Source organism: Podarcis cretensis, assembly GCF_951804945.1.
Source record: "Podarcis cretensis genome assembly, chromosome: 14".
Taxonomy (NCBI): domain Eukaryota; kingdom Metazoa; phylum Chordata; class Lepidosauria; order Squamata; family Lacertidae; genus Podarcis; species Podarcis cretensis.
The window spans coordinates 44,187,729-44,208,105 of record NC_137183.1 but is presented as its reverse complement, the minus strand read 5'-3'; the positions used below and the strand labels follow the sequence as shown (position 1 = coordinate 44,208,105).

General features: G+C 44.4%; 1 long non-coding RNA gene across 1 annotated transcript; it reads left to right on the top strand.

Annotated features, from left to right (window-relative positions):
- The first annotated feature begins 7,894 nt into the window (after window positions 1-7,894).
- Window positions 7,895-10,884, top strand: LOC307202496. The gene is made up of 3 exons (XR_013832917.1): window positions 7,895-8,041; window positions 8,801-8,899; window positions 10,732-10,884. It is a non-coding gene; the product is annotated as an uncharacterized lncRNA (long non-coding RNA).
- Window positions 10,885-20,377: the final 9,493 nt, after the last annotated feature.

Genomic DNA, 20,377 nt, shown 5'->3' with positions numbered 1-20,377 from the left:
CACGTTAAAAACTTCCCTGAACAGGGGTGCCTTAAGATGTCTTCTGAATGTCAGGTAGTTGTTTATCACTTTGACATCTGCTGGAAGGGCGTTCCACAGGGCGGGCGCCACTACTGAGAAGGCATTATCAGGTATTCTGGCAGACAGGAGAGAAGCAACACACTCAAATTTCTGCTGGGGACCACCTCTTTCTGTGATGTATGTATGATGTTTTTTTGGGGGGTGGCCTTGAGCTACAGGGTTCTTAGAATTGGGAAGGGGGAAAGCACATAACTAAACCACAGAGGCACAACAATGCAACAATAAACAGCTATTCACAACCCTGCACCATTCTCTGCCTCCATCTGCACTATGCATTTAAATCGGTATCATACCACTCAACACAGTTGTGGTTCCCTCCAAATAATCATGGGAAGGGTAGTTTGTTAAGGGTGTAGAGATCCCTATTCTCACAAAACCACAGTTTCTAGAGTTACCTGGGAAGAGGGGTTGAATACCAGTTGCTGGAAACTGCAAGAGCTGAGTGTGCTCTAGTGCTGGTGTCCTGCTTGCGGATTTTGCACAGGCATCTAGTTGGCCATTGCGAGAACAGGATGCTGGACTAAATCGGCTATTGGCATGAGCCAATATTTCCAAGCAATGACAAACCTAGACAGCATCTTAAAAAGCAGAGACATCACCTTGCCAACAAAGGTCCGTATAGTTAAAGCTGTGGTTTTCCCAGTAGTGATGTATGGAAGTGAGAGCTGGACCATAAAGAAGGCTGATCTCTGAAGAATTGATGCTTTTGAATTATGGTGCTGGAGGAGACTCTGGAGAGTCCCATGGACTGCAAGAAGATCAAACCTACCCATTCTTAAGGAAATCAGCCCTGAGTGCTCACTGGAAGGACAGATCCTGAGACTCCAGGACTTTGGCCACCTCATGAGAAGAGAAGACTCCCTGGAAAAGACCCTGATGCTGGGAAAGATCAAGGGCACAAGGAGAAGGGGACAACAGAGGACGAGATGGTTGGATAGTGTTTTCGAAGCTACCAGCATGAATTTGACCAAACTGTGGGAGGCAGTGGAAGACAGGAGTGCCTGGCGTGCTCTGGTCCATGGGGTCACGAAGAGTTGGACACGACTAAACAACTAAACAACTACAACAACAGTATTTGCAATGGGTCATTATTTTCCATTGGTCTACTCTTAATAAGATTAGCGCTAGCTACAAGCTTTGAGGTTTGTGGAAACCCCCAAATGGAACTCAATAATTGGTTACGTTTTCAAGATTCAAACTTAGAACCAATCAGCTTGTTTCAACTCTCACTTTAAAGAATTAACGAACAAAAAACCCCTCCAGAAATGATGCAGAGTCAACGTCCTGCAGGAATCCCCACTTTGTTCCTGGCAGAGAAATTACTCTGGTTATGGATTCACTGTTTATTAGACAATAGCACCGCTGTTTTTCTGAGAAGGTAAAACCCTCCTGGCATCCCCACCCCCACCCCACAGTCTCTCTCCTATGATGTTCGTCATGTCCAGAATCTTTTGCTGGAAGTCAAAATAGAAAAGAAAAACCTGCGGTGCGAGATGAAACTGCATTATTTTAAATGCTTCAAGGTCTGAAGAGAACTCACTGAATGTGGTCTCTGAGTGTGTATTTTAAAGAAATAGCCAAGGGTCAGCAGGGTCCCTTTATTCCATTTTCTCTCTCCACCTTGGTTCTTAAGCACATCAGCTTGGCCTAATTACACCGAAACTTGCATTCTCCTCTCTGCAAGAATAATTGCTGGAGACTTATCGGTGAGGAGTTGAAGCAGTGCAAATTACCTTCCGCTTCCCAGATGTCTTTGATGTGCTGTTTGTATGGGGTTTGGGGCTTGCTATGGAGATGTGGTGCTGAGCATAGTGCACAGACATAAAGTCACTGCTGCGGAAAACGTGATGGCAGATTTGTTTGGAGACTGACACCCATTCCTTTAGAACTGAGCTCAACAGTATAGCGATCTCTCCTATTCTCTCTCTCTCTCTCTCTCTCTCTCATACATGCACACACACACACATGCACACACATGCACACATGCATAAATAGAACCCCATCACCTATATTTTCATTATAAGAACATAAGAAGAACCTGCTGGATCAGGCCAATGGCTCATCTAGCCTAGCATCCTTTCCCCACACTGGCCAATTAGATGCCCCATAGAGAAGGCCGCAAGTAGGACAAGAGCATTTTCCTCTTCCATGGTTTCCAGCAGCTGGTATTCAAAAGCATTACTGTCTCCAGCCATGGAGATAGAGCACGGTCATTGTGGCTAATAGTCACTGACAGCTACTCAAACAGTAAGTCCTCTTGAATACAGTGGGGTTTACTCCCAGGTAAATGGAGTTGGATTCTTTTATTTTATCTATCATCTATCTATCATCTATCTATCTATTTATCTATCATCTATCTATCTATCTATATCTATCTATCTATCTATCATCTATCTATCTATCTATCTATCTATCTATCTATCATCTATCTATCTATCTATCTATCTATCTATCTATCTATCTATCATCTATCTATCTATCTATCTATCTATCTATCTATATCTATCTATCTATCTATCTATCTATCTATCTATCTATCTATCTATCATCTATCATCTATCTATCTATCATCTATCTATGTATCTATCTATCATCTATCTATCTATCATCTATCTATCAAGTGCAGGTGGCACTGTGGGTTAAACCACAGAGCCTAGGACTTGCCGATCAGAAGGTCGGCGGTTTGAATCCCCGTGACGGGGTGAGCTCCCGTTGCTCTGTCCCTGCTCCTGCCAACCTAGCAGTTTGAAAGCACGTCAAAGTGCAAGTAGATAAATAGGTACTGCTCCGGCAGGAAGGTAAACGGCATTTCCATGTGCTGCTCTGGTTCACCAGAAGCAGCTTAGTCATGCTGGCCACATGACCCAGAAGCTGTACGTCAGCTCCCTTGGTGAGATGAGCGCCGCAACCCCAGAGTCGTCCACAACTGGTAGTGATCTGACCGTGATCTACCAAAACCTCCCGGGGATCTACCAGTAGATTATGATCAACCTGTTGGACATCCCTGGTGCACAGAATACAAAAACAGCAACAAACAACCAAAACTAATTTTACAAAAATAAACATTTAAAAAACATTGCAATAATACAAACATACTCATCCACTTAAACCACTGTCAGTTCTTTCTCCTTCCCTACTCAGCCTCTTGACTCTCACTCAGGGCTGAAACAAACGTACGCAGAGTTCCCTGTGAAGAGGGATTGATTGTTAAATTACTCTGGGAATTGTAGTTCCGGTTGGGTAATAGGCACCTCTGAACAATTCTCAGCACCTTTAACAAACTACAGTTCACATAATTCTTTTGGGGAAGCCATGACTGTTTAACGTGGCATCAAGGTGTTTTAAAGGAATGCGACCCTAAATTAGTCATGTTAATAAATTTGAAAGGGTCTGTTCTGCATAGGAGTAGGATTGACCACATCTCACTCGCTCGTTCTCCGTCAGCGCATGCCACTGCTGAAACCCTGTAACTTTTTATATCACGAATGTTATAAGAATAATAATTATTATTATTATTTATACCCCACCCTCCCCAGCCAAGACCGGGCTCAGGGCGGCTAACACCAGATATAAAACAATTGATTGAAATACAACTTAAAAAACAAGATTAAAATACAACATTAAAATGCAGCCTTATTTCAGCAGAAACTCAAAAACTTTTGGGGATGAAAATGTCAAGTCTTCACCAAGGCTAACTATGTTCTGTGGTTCTTTTTCTCCTGCTCCTGTTGCACGATAGCACACAGATACCCAGGGCTATCCCAAGACCTTTTGGAAACTAAGGCAAACCACAAAATGGCTCCGCACCAGGGAAGAAGGGATACGTGAAGATCTACATCAGGAACCAGAGGGGAATAAAGGGCTACATTGGGATCTGTTGCCCCTTTGGATCCTGCTGCCTGAGGCAGACAACCCATCTTGCCTCATGGGTGGGCCGGCCCTGCAAATACCCATCCAATCAGTAACATCGGACCCTTAAAGTGTCCGTATTTCCCAGAGACAGTCCTGGAATTACAGAAGCCATCCCAGTTTCTCTTTTGATCCTGGAATGTCCTGCTTATCCGTAAGACACCCCTATTTTCATAGGTGAAAAGTTGGAGGGTATGGAGTTATGCAACCCCCAAGCCAAGGAGATAAGTAACTGTACAACCATTAGAAGACACCTAAAGGCAGCCTTGTATTGGGAAGTTTTAAAATGTTTAATGCTTTTTTATGTTTTTGTATTTGTTGGAAGTCCCAGAGTGGCTGCAGCAATGCAGTCAGATGGGTGGGGTATAAATAATAAATTATTATTATTATTATTATTGAATAGGAAGTCCCTATTTTAATCGGAGAAACCTTAGAGGGTATGTGACGTTGAGGACACATACTAAAATGATGGACGTGGAATGGTATGCGGGTGTTCTTGTATGCAAATCTTTATCCCAGCTGGTATCAGCCTTGAATTTGCAATTAGTTTATGTATGTGCTTTTAAACTCTTCTTACACTATAATTGTTCTTAAAAGTTATTTTTGTATCTATCCATTTGTTTCAACTTTTTTTTGTTTTTTTAATAAATGCAACTGTTTTATGTGCGTTATTATCTTGTAAATTGCTTTGGGATGCATCGTGGGAAGCAATTCGCAATTGAAAATGATAGTGGTACAACCAGCACCAGCAGCCCTACTAGTAATATAAACCCATCACTAATGAGCTGTTATTGTGTCGTTGACATGTTAGAGTACACACTTCCAAACCCACCCATCTCAAGGGGCCCACACCCATTTTCAGTACTGCAGCTGGAAGGTGAAAACATGTGTCACTTTGCAAGAAAATACAGCAGTGTGCTGCAGGCTTCCTCAAAGTCCCCACTCAGTCTATGCTACAATGACTGCATGCCCATTAATTGTCAGGTGAGGCCCTTCTTCCCTTTGTCTGCATCTCTCTCTGTGTGTTTTAGCAGTAAGTAATTGTAAGGAAATGAGAGTTCCTTCACATTCATAGTCATGTCAGGTTTTTAACAATGCCGGCTTCTTCTCTTCTCGCCCGTCAAGTACAATAAGATAACAGCACCTGGGTAGCATTGACTCGGAAGTGCTGGGCTTTCCTCGCGAGCTTCGCCTGTGTGGGGTTTTCTCCTGGGCAAAAAATTAATTTGGGAACCTGTCATGATCCCCCTGCGTGAGCCGAGGAACATGATCAGAAAAGTACGGGCTGGTTAGCAAGCTGTTTATGAAAATCAATAGCAGACATGACAGGTGAATCTTTGAAACAATCCTTTTTTCTCTTTTTCCTTTAAACAATATCTGGTTTTCTGGCTCCCTTTCTTCCTTTAAATTACACTTATGGAGAGGAAAAAAATCCTTTCTAGCATCTGAAGCTACAGAATTCCACCCACTCTCGCCTCCCTTGAAATTCGACTTGAAAAGCTGCAGTGTTGTATTTTGACCACAATGTAGGCCCAGTACTTTTCCAAGTTATAGAATAAAACGGTTGTCTATGTTTACTGGCGGTGAGTGTCAGCTATGGGGAGTCAGACCTGGGGGGCCAAATGAGGCCCTTCACTGTCTGGCCCTTGGGACTCTCCCCAAGGTGCCTCACCTCTCCAGGTGACACCCCTCAATGTCTCTGCTTGGCCATCTCCTTGAGTGTTTTTATTAGAACATGTCCTTCAACTCTGACAGTGATGGAGGACAGAAACTAGCCAACTGCATGAAGACGAAATTTACACCTGTTGCTCTGCCTACTTTTGCCTCTGATCTTGTCCATCATTGGCATGTGGCCCTTTGATGTGACCACAAAGAGAGTGCAGCCCTTGGACTGGAAATTAAAAGGTCATCCATCCCTGGATAGAGAACCTGTGGCAGATGCTCTTGGACTCCAACGTACGATTCTATGATGTCTCTGCTTCCCTGATGACTGGCAAAGGCAGGGGGCATCTCCCTCTCCTGCCATGAGTCATTTACCACTCCTCAGACAGACTCCAGCCCATCCCTTTGGCTGGCTCTTCTAAGCCAGGAACGTCAACGGTCAAGAGGGTGTGTGTTTAGCTGGCCCCCTTCAAACATCTTGACCTCATTTTCAGGCTGCAGGAGCTGAATCTGTGCCCTAACTCATAAAAATTTAGTTCCAGGTACAGCTGCACACAGGGTATCATTGTCTGTCAGCATGTAGCCTGGCCAGCAGTGGGGAGACAGAGGCAGTTGCTTAAGGTGGCAGATCTGGCCTCCGAGGAGTGAGCTGCTTATGGCCGCAGCCTGTTGCCATGGCTGCAGTTGCCTGCTCCTCACCTGCCTCCTTTTACTCCCCCGGTGGGCAGCATTTTCCATTTTGTCTCAAGTGGTTGATATACAGTGGTACCTTGGTTCTCAAACTTAATCTGTTCCAGAAGTCTGTTCCAAAACAAAAGTGTTCCAAAACCAAGGCACGCTTTCCCATAGAAAGCAATGCAAAATGAATTAGTCCGTTCCAGACTTTTAAAAACAACCCCTAAAACAGCAATTTAACATGAATTTTACTATCCAACAGGACCGTTGATCCATAAGATGAAAGTAATAAACAGTGTACTGCAGTTACACAATCAATCCATCAGCATCTGAACTGGGTTCCACACAGTCACAAAAACAAAACAAAAAGAGCCGCAAAAACAAAAACGCAAAATAAATAGCAAAAACAGACAGACCTCAGCGTAACACTCAAAACGGAAGTGTGGCACTCAAAATGAAAGTGTAACACTCAGAATGGAGCATGTTTAGCTACCAAAAAAATGTTCACAAATCGGAACACTTAATTCTGGGTTTGCAATGTTTGGGTTCCAAGTTGTTTGAGTACCAAGGTGTCTGAGAACCAAGGTATGACTGTGTGTGTGTGTGTGTGTGTGTGTGTGTATGGGACACCACGACTTCTTAAGCCTTGCCACATCTACACTGGCCAGGACTGGCAACTTTTTACCCTTTCCTCCCTTTGTCCTCTCTTCCGCTTTTTTGGGACGATGTTTTCATGTCCCCTCCCCTCCTACTTGAGTGTAGGCCCCATGGCCTTGAAACTTCCCCTGAACTTTTCTGAGCTAGTTCATTCTCTGGATGTATGTTGACTAGGGCTGTGGGAGAACATCATGTTAATCTGGGAAGATGATTTCAGCTTCTGCCTCTGGTAAGCAACGGCTCGGCCTTCTTTGACTCAAAGGCATTCTGAAAATGCACACACTAACAAATCAGCATGAAAATTGCATTTGCTTTGTCTTCAAGGACAAAGCAGAGTCTCAACCTGCCCCCCTCCTTCCTTGCCCCCCAAAGTTTCCCTTCCATTTTGTCACATTCCTAAATTATAAAGTTAGCTGTTGAACAGTGCTCTTGTTCTTTTTTTCTTCCTTCCTTTCTTTTGGCGTTGAGTCCTGGGGCTTTCATTTTTGATAAGATGAACTGTTATTAATATTGATTGTGGTTTACAATTTTCCAAGAGCTGTAACTTTAAAACAGTTGGAGCGGATGGACAGAAACAAGAAAGAAATGTGTTTTCCAATGTAGAGATTGGGTAGATTTCTGAACCTTCTTGAAAGGGAACAAAGGGACAGCAGAACTGCAATAGCCAACCGACCAAGAAAACCACATATGTGCCCAGCAACACATGCCTGCAAGGAGAATTTTTAAGGAAACAGACTGAAAAGGTCAAAGATCCTACTGTTAGGGCCGGTTCTGCTATTAGGCAGAGTAGGGCAGCCACTTCAGTTGGTGAATGCTGGAATGACCTGCTCAACTGACGGGCTGCTGTTAGTTACTATGGATGACATTGTCACCATTGTGGAAGCTGTATTCAGTTGCCAGTCCATTTGGCTTTTGTACATCTCATGGGAAGGCACCATCTTGTCTTTTTCCTCAGGCAGCAAAATGTATTGGGCCAGCTTTGCCTGCTGTGGAAGGGGCATCTCTTTAGGACTGGTCTGGATAGGGTTAGTGAATGGAAGAACAAGAGCAGAGCCAGGTGTGTCCAGCTTCAAGCCAAACAACCCACATGGCAGGACCTGGTAGTGGACAGGAGAGGAGAACTTATTCCTTGTGATACATTCCAGGCTACACATCAGGGCTGGGGGACCAGTGGCCCTCCAGATGTTGTTGGATTCCAACTCTCACCAGGCCCAGCCAGTAAGGCAAATGGTCAGGGATGATGGGAGTAACACCTGTAGGTTCTCCATCCTTCCTTAGCTTAAGGTTCTGACCTGGATGTCAACTAGTAATCTCTTGCCAGCATCATCCCCAGTTCCTTTGGTTTCTGTTGGACAGCCTTCTTTGCTATAGCCTGGTTAACAAGGCCAAGAAAGAATCTTGCCAAGTGGCAAAAATGCTCATATTAGGAAACATTTAATACAACCACGTGTATGTTGGGAGAAATTTGCACTAAAATTCCGATTTGTTTTCATGAGCACTTAAAAAACAAAAATAAATCTCAAACTGCTGTGGCTATGTGGAGAATAGAATTTGAGATTGGGAAAACGAGAAATATGGAGAAACTGAAATTGAGTGATTTGCCTATCCCTGATGGCCAGGGGGGGATGGGAACTATACTCTGGCAGCATTTGAAGGGCACCACGTTGGTTACCACTGATCTCCATCATCACAGCAAGCGTTGTCTAGATCCTGCACCTAGACAGATAAACAGAAGGCAATGAATGGTGTATTGTACCATGAAAATCACACTGAACCAGAATAATTTTGCTGCCTATCGTTCCATCCCTTTTGATAGGATTTATGGTCAGGCAAATGGAAATAGCTCCTTTGCATTGAGTCCAGTTGGAAATAAATCTCCCCAGCTCTTCCACCCGCCACCCAGTATTATATGCCTGTAAGTATTCAGATCAGAGCGATTTATGGCACAGGGCTAATTCATACTGGGCAGCCTCAGCTCTGTCTGTCATCAGTTCTAATGGACCATGAGCTTGGAATTGGGAACTGGTGAATCCAGATAAAGAAGTAAATTTGGCCGGTATTGTGCAGGACCTGTTGATAAGCAAAGATGCTCAGCCCTTATGGAAAAGGTTATTTTACCATTCTTCCCTGTCTAGTCATGGGGGTAGTAACTCTTAATTGGGCAAGCCAGAAATGTCAAGGGATTTGCAAGTGGAAGAGGTAAGGGGGAAAGAAAGAAAGAAAAAGTATCTCTTAATAACAGGGAGCTAATTAACCGAGCAGGGAAATAATCTGGTGTGAATTATAATTTATTCAATGAGTTTTGCTCCCTTTTATCTGTCCATGGATTGTTTGCAAACAGATGGTGACTTTCTGGGATCCATTCATTATTAACAATTACTTGACCCCTTAATTTCTGTGAATAATTATCAGTCAGAGGCTCATTTGCAAAATGGTTTGCTTGCAGTTTCAGCTGTTAAAAAGGGGGGGAAAGTGATTCAGAGTCAAATTTTCAAATCTGTGAGGTTGGGTGTTTTTTCCTCCCCCCCCCCTTTTGTCACCCTCGTAATTCTTTGTTACAAAACTGTAACTCAGAGCCAACATAAGACACCACGGATTGATAGATTTAATTTTGTTAATAAAAGTATGTACATACTCGGCCCCTGCCCTGCCGAGCCAGCAGCAGTAGGCTTGTGAACGCCATTTGCTGGAAACTGCAGGAGGGCAGAGGACAGCTGTGCCCGGGTCCTGCTTTAAGGCTTCCCATGGGCATCTTGTTGGCCTCTGTGAGAACACAATGCTGGACTAGATGGGTCATTGGACTCTTCTTATGTTATTGCATTCTCATAAAATACAGTGGTGCCTCGGGATGCGAACAGGATCCGTTCCGGAGCCCCGTTCACATCCTGAACAGAACATAAGACGCAACGGAGCATCTGCACGTGCACGGGTCGTGTTTTGCTGCTTCCGTGCATGCGCGTGACGTCATTTTGAGCGTCTGCGCATGTGCAAGCGGTGAAACCCAGAAGTAACGTGCTCCGTTACTTCTGGGTTGCACAGAGCGCAACCCAAAAGCACTCAACCTGAAGCACATTCAACCTGAGGTATGACTGTATCAGAGTGGTGCTCAGCAATACAAAATAACATTAAAAAACACAGGTCAATATAAGGACGGCCTACTCAAGAAATTTCTAAAGGCAAAATGGATTAATCTGATTCAAACCTTTAAAAACAACGCCTGAAACAGCAATTTAACATGAATTTTACTATCTAGAATCATAGAATCATAGAGTTGGAAGAGACCACAGGGGCCATCGAGTCCAACTCCCTGCCAAGCAGGAAACACCATCAGAGCACTCCTGACATATGGTTGTCAAGCCTCTGCTCTAACAAGACCGTTGGTCCATAAAATGAAAGTAATAAACAACGTACTGCAGTCACACAATCAATCCACCAGTAGCTGAAGTGGGTTCCACATAGTCACACAAAAAACAACAACAAAAAGAGCCGCAAAAGCAAAAACGCAAAATAAAAAGCAAAACCAGACAGTCCTCAGCGTAACCCTCAAAACGGAAGTGTGGCACTCAAATCGGAAGCATAACACTCAAAACGGAGCGTGTTCGGCTTCCAAAAAAAGTTTGCAAACCAGAACACTTTCTTCCGGGTTTGGAGTGTTTGGGTTCCAAGTTGTTTGAGTACCAAGTCGTCTGAGAACCAAGGTACCACTGTACTACAGAAGGCTGATTAAAGGATTTTTTTTTGCCACAGATGTCATGTGGGCCTCTAATGACAAAGATGTACCCAGGAGTACACCAAAGCTATATACCTGTTCCTTAAGAGGGAGTGCAACTCCACCCAGAACAGAGAGCTGGCCTATCTTCCAGAGATGGAAGCCACCTACCCACAAAGCCTTCATCTTCCCAGAATCCAAATCCAGTTTCTTGGACCTCATTCAGTCCTTCACTGCATTAAGACATTGATCCAGGACTTGTGTGATAACCCCCCTCATATAACCAACATGCTTAAGTCTAATAGATTCATGAAAGGATTATTGCCAAAGAATAAGCTCACCTGCCAGGCTTAGCTCACCTTGGGAGGGATGAGATAATCAAGCCTTTGTTTTCTCTTGGTCTATCTGAGGAACCCAGTGTGTGAAGAGGTTTTGAGCCGGTTCCTGCAGCTCATACCACACGGCTCTTACAAGCCATTCTTCAGTTCCTAGACCAATAATATAGGAACATTCTCCATGGGAACTAAGCAAAGTTTTACCGCCTGTGCAACTTTTTCTGAATGCTGTGCGGGAAAAGTACATGAATCTGACCTTTGGAGAGTTTGTAAGTAAACCATTTTAAATTTACCAAACGTGGTCTTTTTCTACAGGAGAGGAAGAGGGAAACTTTGGCAGGAACACAGAAGGGCAAATTTTAAAGGTCCTATGGGCTATATTTCCATGCTTTGCTTTGCTGCATATTTGGTGGTTTTCAACCTCTGCTAGGGTTCTCTCACCAGAGTACTTGCCCCAAACTTGGATCTTAGCATCCTGGAAATCTCCTTCCTACATACCTATTTTTTATTGCCACTAACAGAGCTTGCACAGACTCTCCTGATACATATGTTACGGAGAAGCAGAGCTGTGTGTCATCAGTGTATTGTTGGCTCTGTGCTCCAGAACTCCTCATGGCTGCTCCCAATGGCTTCATATAGATGTTAAATAGCAGTGGGGACAGATTTTATATGACATGGGGAGCAGGGGAAGCAACCCTGGACCTGCTCCACGAAGGCTCTTCTTTTGTTGACATATTTACAAGTGCTGCATAATGTCCATTTGTAAGAACTTGATATTTCAGCATAAAGGTAAAGGTAAAGGTACCCCTGCCCGTACGGGCCAGTCTTGACAGACTCTGGGGTTGTGCGCCCATCTCACTTAAGAGGCCAGGGGCCAGCGCTGTCCGGAGACACTTCCGGGTCACGTGGCCAGTGTGACATCGCTGCTCTGGCCAGAGCCAGAGCCAGAGCCAGAGCCGCACACGGAAACGCCGTTTACCTTCCCGCTGGTAAGCGGTCCCTATTTATCTACTTGCACCCGGAGGTGCTTTCGAACTGCTAGGTTGGCAGGTGCTGGGACCGAGCAGCGGGAGCGCACCCCGCCGCAGGGATTCGAACCGCCGACCTTTCGATCGGCAAGCCCTAGGCGCTGAGGCTTTAACCCACAGCGCCACCTGCATCCCTTATTTCAGCATAGAAGTGCTTATACTCTGAAATTTAGACAGATGCCTTTTGGGTGCCTGATAACCATTTTCTTCTTGTGGCAAGCCTACCCAGACATGTATAACCAACATACATTTTGATATGCATTTTAAAATAAATACTGTTTATTTTTACTTTCTGATTTTATTTATATTTATTTTAGGTCACCTTGCTTCTAACCTATAGGTTTCATTTTTCGTGTGCATTTTATTTAAACCACTTAGAGGTTCTTACAGTGAAGAAGTATGCAAATTCTGTTAAGACAAATACTTTTCTTAAGGCTTCTGAGCTTGTTTAGCCAAACACACTTGGAAGCTCCCTTCTAAGATTGCTTACTGGCCTATCCCGAAAAACAACAATAACAAACTCCATAAAACTATATGTCAAGTGGAAGTGATTATTATAAAGGCAGATGGATCGTAGTTAGTGAAAACACCATATTGGATAATTGTCCCATATTCTTGATTCATGCAGCTTCAAGCAGGGCTGCATCTTTGAAATATAGATATGTTTTCCAAAATTCATTCATTGATATAAATGATCCTTTCCAGTATTTCATTTGTTAGACCAAGCAGAGAGAGGTACAGTTGCCGAGAGAAGAGCTTGGTGGAAACATTAAGTTGTATCCTGGATTCTTGCAAATCTTTAATACAAGATTTCCTCTCTTTCTCTTCAATAATCTTTGTGTGGTTTATGAAAGGAGGCAATTTTTCAGCATATTTGTAACAAGATGAGGTTTCTTTAAAGCATTTTTTGTAAAAAATAATAATAATAGTCAAAGGACACAAACCAATATAAGAGAGACACAAAACTGCCTTATACTATTTAAAAAGAAGAAGAAGATTGGGAACCATTTATGTTGTGTTTACAGAAACATTGTAAAGAATTGGACTCATTAGTAGGGTTTGAGGAAACACTTGCAACTAAGAAAACAAATGTAAAGGTTAAGAAATAACAATCTGGATATTAATTAACTGTAAGACATAATTGGAAAGAAAATTTGGTTAAAAAAATAATGATAAGAATATAAGAGTTTTTAACTAAATATTAACAAAGTAAGGAAAAACAAATTAAGCAGAAGTTGTGAATATTTAAAGAACCGGAAGGGGAAGTTGAAGGAAGTCATGGGGTGGTGGTGGGGATATTTGGATTCTTTAACTATTTTTCTTTTATATGATAAATGTGTGGAATTTTAAATTGTAATAATAATATGTATATTTTATACTGAGTCAGACTTACTGAACCACCTACGCAGCAATGTCTATATAGACTGGCTTGTTTGAAAAGGAAAGTCTTTAACAGACACCAAAAGATCATAGAATTGGGAGAAACAGTGAAGATTGTTCAAGTCCAATCCCCTGCAAAGCAGGAATATACATCTGTCCCGTATGGGGACTGAACCTGAAACCTTGGCATTATCAGCCCCACGCTCTAACCAACTGCAGTGGCTTTCCAGGGTTTCAAACAGGGAGCCTCTTGGGAATTGAAGGATCCTTTCTCCAAATGTAGACCAGCTGGGCAGCTACAGGTTCCTTAGTCCTGGGCAAAGGTTATATGTTAGAAATCCTCTTGTACAGGTGTTTATAAATAATGTCACAGCAGCCATTTCATTGAGCAGAAACTGGATGGAATCATCCCCCTTTCTATGTCTCCCCCACTTTTCCTCTAGGGCATGGGTAATAATAATAATAATAATAATAATAATAATAATAATAATAATAATTTATTATTTATACCCTGCCCATTTGGCTGGGTTTCCCCAGCCACTCTGGGCAACTTCCAATAAAACAATAAAATACTAAGGCCCTGGGGCCGTATCCGGCCCAATTGCCTTTTAAATCTGGCCCGCGATCGGTCCAGGAATCAGCGTGTTTTTACATGAGTAGACTGTGTCCTTTTATTTAAAATGCATCTCTGGGTTATTTGTGGGGCATAGGAATTCGTTCATATTTTTTTTCTTCAAAATATAGTCCAGCCCCCCATAAGGTCTGAGGGACAGTGGACCGGCCCCCTGCTGAAAAAGTTTGCTGACCCCTGCCCTAAACTACAGCTTGTTTAGTTTATATGTAAATACGGCACGGGACGCAGGTGGCGCTGTGGGTTAAAGCCTCAGCGCCTAGGGCTTGCCGATCGAAAGGTCGGCGGTTCGAATCCCTGCGGCGGGGTGCGCTCCCGCTGCTCGGTCCCAGCGCCTGCCAACCTAGCGGTTCGAAAGCACCTCCGGGTGCAAGTAGATAAATAGGGACCGCTTACCAGCGGGAAGGTAAACGGCGTTTCCGTGTGCGGCTCTGGCTCGCCAGAGCAGTGATGTCACGCTGGCCACGTGACCCGGAAGTGTCTCCGGACAGCGCTGGCCCCTGGCCTCTTAAGTGAGATGGGCGCACAACCCCAGAGTCTGTCAAGACTGGCCCGTACGGGCAGGGGTACCTTTACCTTTACCTAAATACGGCACTGGAGCCAAGCCAGCCTGGAGACTGGCCGTGTGGCAACCCTAGTCTCCCATCAGTGCTCAGCACCCTGAGCAAACCACAGTTCCCAGGATTCTTTGGGGGAAGCCATGACTGTTCAGAGTGGGATGGTACTGCTTCAAATGTATAGAAGAAGAAGAAGAAGAAGAAGAAGAAGAAGAAGAAGAAGAAGAAGAAGAAGAAGAGTAGTTTGGATTTGATATCTCGCCTTTCACTCCCTTTGAGGAGTCTCAAAGTGGCTAACATTCTCCTTTCCCTTCCTCCCCCACAACAAACACTCTGTGAGGTGAGTGGGGCTGAGAGACTTCAGAGAGGTGTGACTAGCCCAAGGTCACCCAGCAGCTGCATGTGGAGGAGCGAAGACGTGAACCCAGTTCCCCAGATTACGAGTCCACTGCTCTTAACCACTACACCACACTGGCACACTGCAGATAGGGCTAAGGTTGGCTACAACCCTATATTTTTTAATGACTTTTTCCTCCCTCCTTGCCCTTTCCAATCCTATGTCCTGCTCCTTTTGTTCCTGCTCTTCAGGATTACCCCACGAGCCTTCAGCTACCCAAAACTGAGCTGCATCAAGGAGACAAGCGCTCACTTTTGGGTACTTTCAAGGCTGTGTTTATGACAACAAAGATGAATATGTTCTTGCTTCTGTAGGCAGCTCATAGAAACAGGGAAACATTATGTGACAGTGTTTTCACTAGCACAGGCCCGGGGGACCATCAGACAAAGCAACGCAGCTCTAGCAATAAAGAAAAGCCAGGAGTTTCATTCAATTATTCATATTTCCATTGTGTCTCATTTTTTAAAGTGGCACTTTCTCGGCATTGATCGTTTGACAGCAGCTCGTTTGATTTTTCTTCTCGTGTGATATATATTTTTTCCTTACCTCATCCCTTCTGTTTATATAACCGGCAAGGGGGCCATTTCACATAGTCACTCATGACAGGGTTTCCCCTCCCTCCGTCCCAAAATGTGGATATCCACAGTAGCCACTGACTGACAACAGAAATGCGAGTGTGTAACCTGCTTTGACCCTTTTGCAGATGCCACATCTAATCAGCGTCACTGAAATAAAAATTGACCCAATAAATAGCTTAGGGATATGGTAAGAGCAAACTCTTCTCCTCTCTCCATCTCTGGTTTAGCTGCTCTGATCTGTACTAAGCAGGGATGGGAGGGTTCCTGAGAATGTGGGGTTCTGACACTGGGTTTTGATAGGCTGTGCAGGCAATTTGATGGAATCCTGAATTGCACTGGGCCAAGTTCAAGGAGATCTGGGCATGGGCTAAGTCAGGTTGAGAGAGCCTTGAATTAGCCCAGTTTGGGTGAGGCCAGCTGGACTGATCCAGGGCTGCCAACTGGTGGGCATTAGCCATAAAGGCTGGAGGTCTGCTTTGCCAGCCTGCTCCATGAATGGAACTCACTGGGGAAGCAGACCCCAGCAGGATTGAATCTTCCACTCACCAACTGACAAGCGGAAGCTTTAGTCCTGCAAAGTGTTGGGTGCTCTGGGATGGGGAGAGTGGTCCTCAGGTTGGCCTAAATCAAGAGGCGCATAGCCCTGGATTTCCACCCCTTGATTCATTTAGAATTAAGCCCAGAACCCTTGTGATTAAGCTGAGATGCAATGGAACTCATTCATATACAACAGCAGTGAGGCTTCTGGAGGGACCTGGATGCTAACTGTACAACTATGACCAGGGCAATAAGGAAGCACAGTGGTACCTTGGTTCCTGAACGGCTTAGTTGTCAAACAAATTGGCTCCTGAACGCCACAAACATGGAAGTGTTCCAGTTTGCAAACGTTTTTCAGAAGCCGAATGTCCAACACAGCTTCTGCTTGAGTGCAGCAAGCTCCTGCAGCCAACTGGAAGCCACACCTTGGTTTTCGAACAGTTTTGGGAGTCCTGGAATGGATTAAGTTTGAGAACCATGGTGCCACCATATTAGAAATATAACTCCATTAATTAGAAGGTCACGTGGCTTAGGGTTCACTGAATGCTGTTGTCATACCCCGCAACCACCCTGCTTTGACTGGGAAATTCCGGATTTACAAAAGCCATTCCTGGCTTCTGATTGGAAATGTCCCATTTTTTGTTCCTGCACTCTCGTGTAAGCCAGAAGACATGACCAATAGTAACAAAGAATTATCCTTCCTTGCCTCTGGTCAACATGTGCCAAAGCAGGCATGCAGCTCCACATTTTGCTTTCCCCCTCTATGGTTACTGTGGAGGTCTGTGGGTGGGGAGTTGGTGTGTGGTGACGGCGGCAGGCAGGCAGGCAGGGGTGCGGGCATTGCAGAGGGTGATAGTGGCTGTGAGGAGGATGGTGGTGAAGCCACCATGGAAAGGAAAGCTTGGGAAGAGCCCCCCCCCCCAAAAATGGGCATGGGGTGGGCAGACCATGGGGCTGTAGCTGGAATGTGATGGGAGGGAAATGGGAGGAGGTCTCCCAGAGGTAAGGGCAGCTGGGAGGGCTGGAAGGCGGGAGTATCAAGCCGGGCATTGGGAGCTTGGCAGCTGGGAAAGGGGAGCGAACAAGCAGATGGACAACACTGGCAAAGGTGCTGGGGGCAAGAAGTTCTGCAAAGGTGGCTGCAAAGTGGAAGAGATAAAAAGGGCTTGGGTTGGTGGTCCAGATAGGGCAGGGAGTGTGTGTGTTAAGAGGAACAGACACAAATTCACCCCTTCAGGGGGGAAATTTGATGAGGGAAGGTAGGGCTTGTGTCCCAATTTTTTTCACCAGGATATTGGACTGTGTACATAGTCACAGCAGTGTCTAGGGAAGTTTACGGAAGTTTTTAATGTGTGACATTTTAATGTACCGTATTTTTAATCTTTATTGGAAGATTAGAGTGGCTGGGGAAACCCAGCTAGATGAGTGGGGTACAAATAATAAATTATTATTTATTATTATTATTATTAATTATTATTATGGGTTAAGGAGTCATGGGATCTGTATATTTCCTATGGTTCCCAGTAGCCCTGGCTACTGCCAGGCAAGCCCACAGCAACCGAATAGAGCCACTACTTTGACATGCTCCATTTTGTTTTGTAAACAACTATGTCAGCCCTACTGTAAAGTTTGTGAAATAGAAGATGGCCTTATCTTTCAAGATGTAGACCAGCTTTGATGTCTATGAGCACATATACTCTCATCAAAGGATAACAATGTCAGCTGAATGTGATGCATTGTCTCATTCTGCATTCTGAGCATTCCTTAGGAATAATGCGGGCATAGCTGTCTTCAGGCAGAACTAGGCATTTAAGAGACATGGGGCTGCTACTCCAATCCTTCACAAATCTTGATTCTCCCTCAGCCTTCTGTTGGCATGATCACTCAGTTACTTTGTTTCCCCTGTGAAAGGCACCCAGTGATGCAAAGGAAGGGAATCTATACTGCAGAAAGACAGCACATCACACAGTGAATTTCACTATACCTTTAGCCTGGAATTAGAGGGAGAATATTTGACACAGAGATATATGTTAGCAGCAACACTATGTCTTCCATTGAAATCAAGGTTTGTCCTTTAGTGGCTAATTTTTATTTATTTATTGCTGCAGCTAGTAGGTTTACAAGTAAAATGAATTGCCCAAGACATATATGATTTTCCTTTGCTTGTGGGTTCCCAGGAGCATCTGGTTGGGCGCTATGAGAACAAAGTCCTAGATTAGATGGACCTCATGCTGAACCAGCAGGACTCTTTTGGAACTTACCGTATTTTTCGCTCTATAACACGCACCTGACCATAACACGCACATAGTTTTTAGAGGAGGAAAATCCGTAGGCATGCCACCCGTAGGCATTTCCTCCATAACACGCACAGACATTTCCCCTTACTTTCTAGGAGGAAAAAAGTGAGTGTTATGGTGCAAAAAATACGGTAAGTTCTTGTGTTCTTAAAGGTAAAGGTAAAGGGACACATGACCGTTAGGTCCAGTTGCGGACGAGGGAGCCGGCTTACAGCTTCCGGGAGGTCATGTGGCCAGCATGACTAAGCTGCTTCTGGTGAACCAGAGCAGCGCACGGAAACACCATTTACCTTCCCGCCGAAGTGGTACCATCTACTTACACTTTGACGTGCTTTCGAACTGCTAGGTTGGCAGGAGCTGGGACCGAGCAATGGGAATGTCGCGGGAATTCGATCCACCAACCTTCTGATCAGCAAGCCCTAAGCTCTGTGGTTTAGACCACAGTGCCACACATGTCCCTCTTGTGTTCTTAAGTAGGCCCAAATTATTAGTAATGGATTCCTACTCAGACATTCCAACTCACAGCCATTTCCAATTTCCTTCTTCAAGTTGTAGAGATAACTTCTGAAGTTCTCATGAAGTCTTTCTTCACAATATAGAATTCTGACTTTCTAGAGTTCCTGGTGCCCTCCAGATCTTGTTGGTCTACAACTCACATTATCCCTGACCACTAGCCATGCTGGCTGAGACTCATGGGAGGTGGAGTCCAAAAATATCTGGAAGGCATCACATTGGCTACCCCTGGAGAGTAGCCTTTTGCTGCAGAATCTTGCCCCCAACTCACGGAGGGTGAGGAGGAGAGTAATCTGGAGCTGATACGCTTGTCCCCACTCTCCCTCACATGCTTCTAAACACATGGGGGATTAGAATGCCCAAATGTGGCTAATGCTTCAATTAAAATTAGATTACAGGCAGGATGCGTTAATTCCCTCATGTTTGCCAGAGCGTTCAATTTTCTAGGCCAATTTTCTAGGCCAAAGTATACAAACACCCTCCCCCCCCACTTCCATCAATGCAAACAACACTAGTGGGGGTACATTAGCAATGGAAATAGCCTTCTGCATAACTGTCTCCATGTATGTGATGCATCTGCAATCAATCTTCCTTTCCATTCAGAAACAAAGGTGGGGAGACATCTGCATAATTGGCCGTGTTTTATGCTGGTCTGATGTATAATGTTGTCTCTTAAGCATACCGCTCCCTGGAATCGTGATGAAGTGTCAACATGCCGTGTGTAGATGTAAAACAAACATTTCCCCTCTTTTTTGGGGGGGGGGGGGTTGCAGCTGGCAGCTGACAAGAGGAACAGGAGGCAGGATTTAGTTTTCAGAGTATTATAGTTTGATCTGAATTAGCTGTGCAACCCTGTCGTACTCTTGTCTAGTAGTACTTTGACATACTCAAGTCTATTTGGGAACAGTAATGTTTATCAATACCTGTTGCTAGAGATCGTAGAAGGGGAGAGTGTGTCTTGCTTGAAGGATTCCCACAAGCATACGATACGATACGATAATCTTTATTGTCATTGTCCCATACAGAACAACAAAACTGAATAAATCTACATCAGACATTCAAAAACCAACAAGCCTGCTATCCCAACTATCCCAGCCTGGTTAGCCCCTAAAAACTCTGATACCCCATAATTGAATACAATATACTCACATAGAGACGACCTTACACTGCATTTAAAACCAAAATTGCATTTGGATAGAAACTGTTTCTCAGGTGGCTAGTCCTAGTCTTTATAACCCTGTACCTTCTTCCAGAAGGCAGAAGCTGAAAGAGATCATTTCCGGGGTGTGCACTATTCTGCACTATCTCTGCAGCTTTCTTATGGCACCTGGAAGCATAGATTTGATCCAAGGTGGGAAGAGTGCACCCAATTATTCTCTCCGCAGTCTTTACAACCTTGGTTTTTTCCATCTGGTTGACCACTGTGAAAAG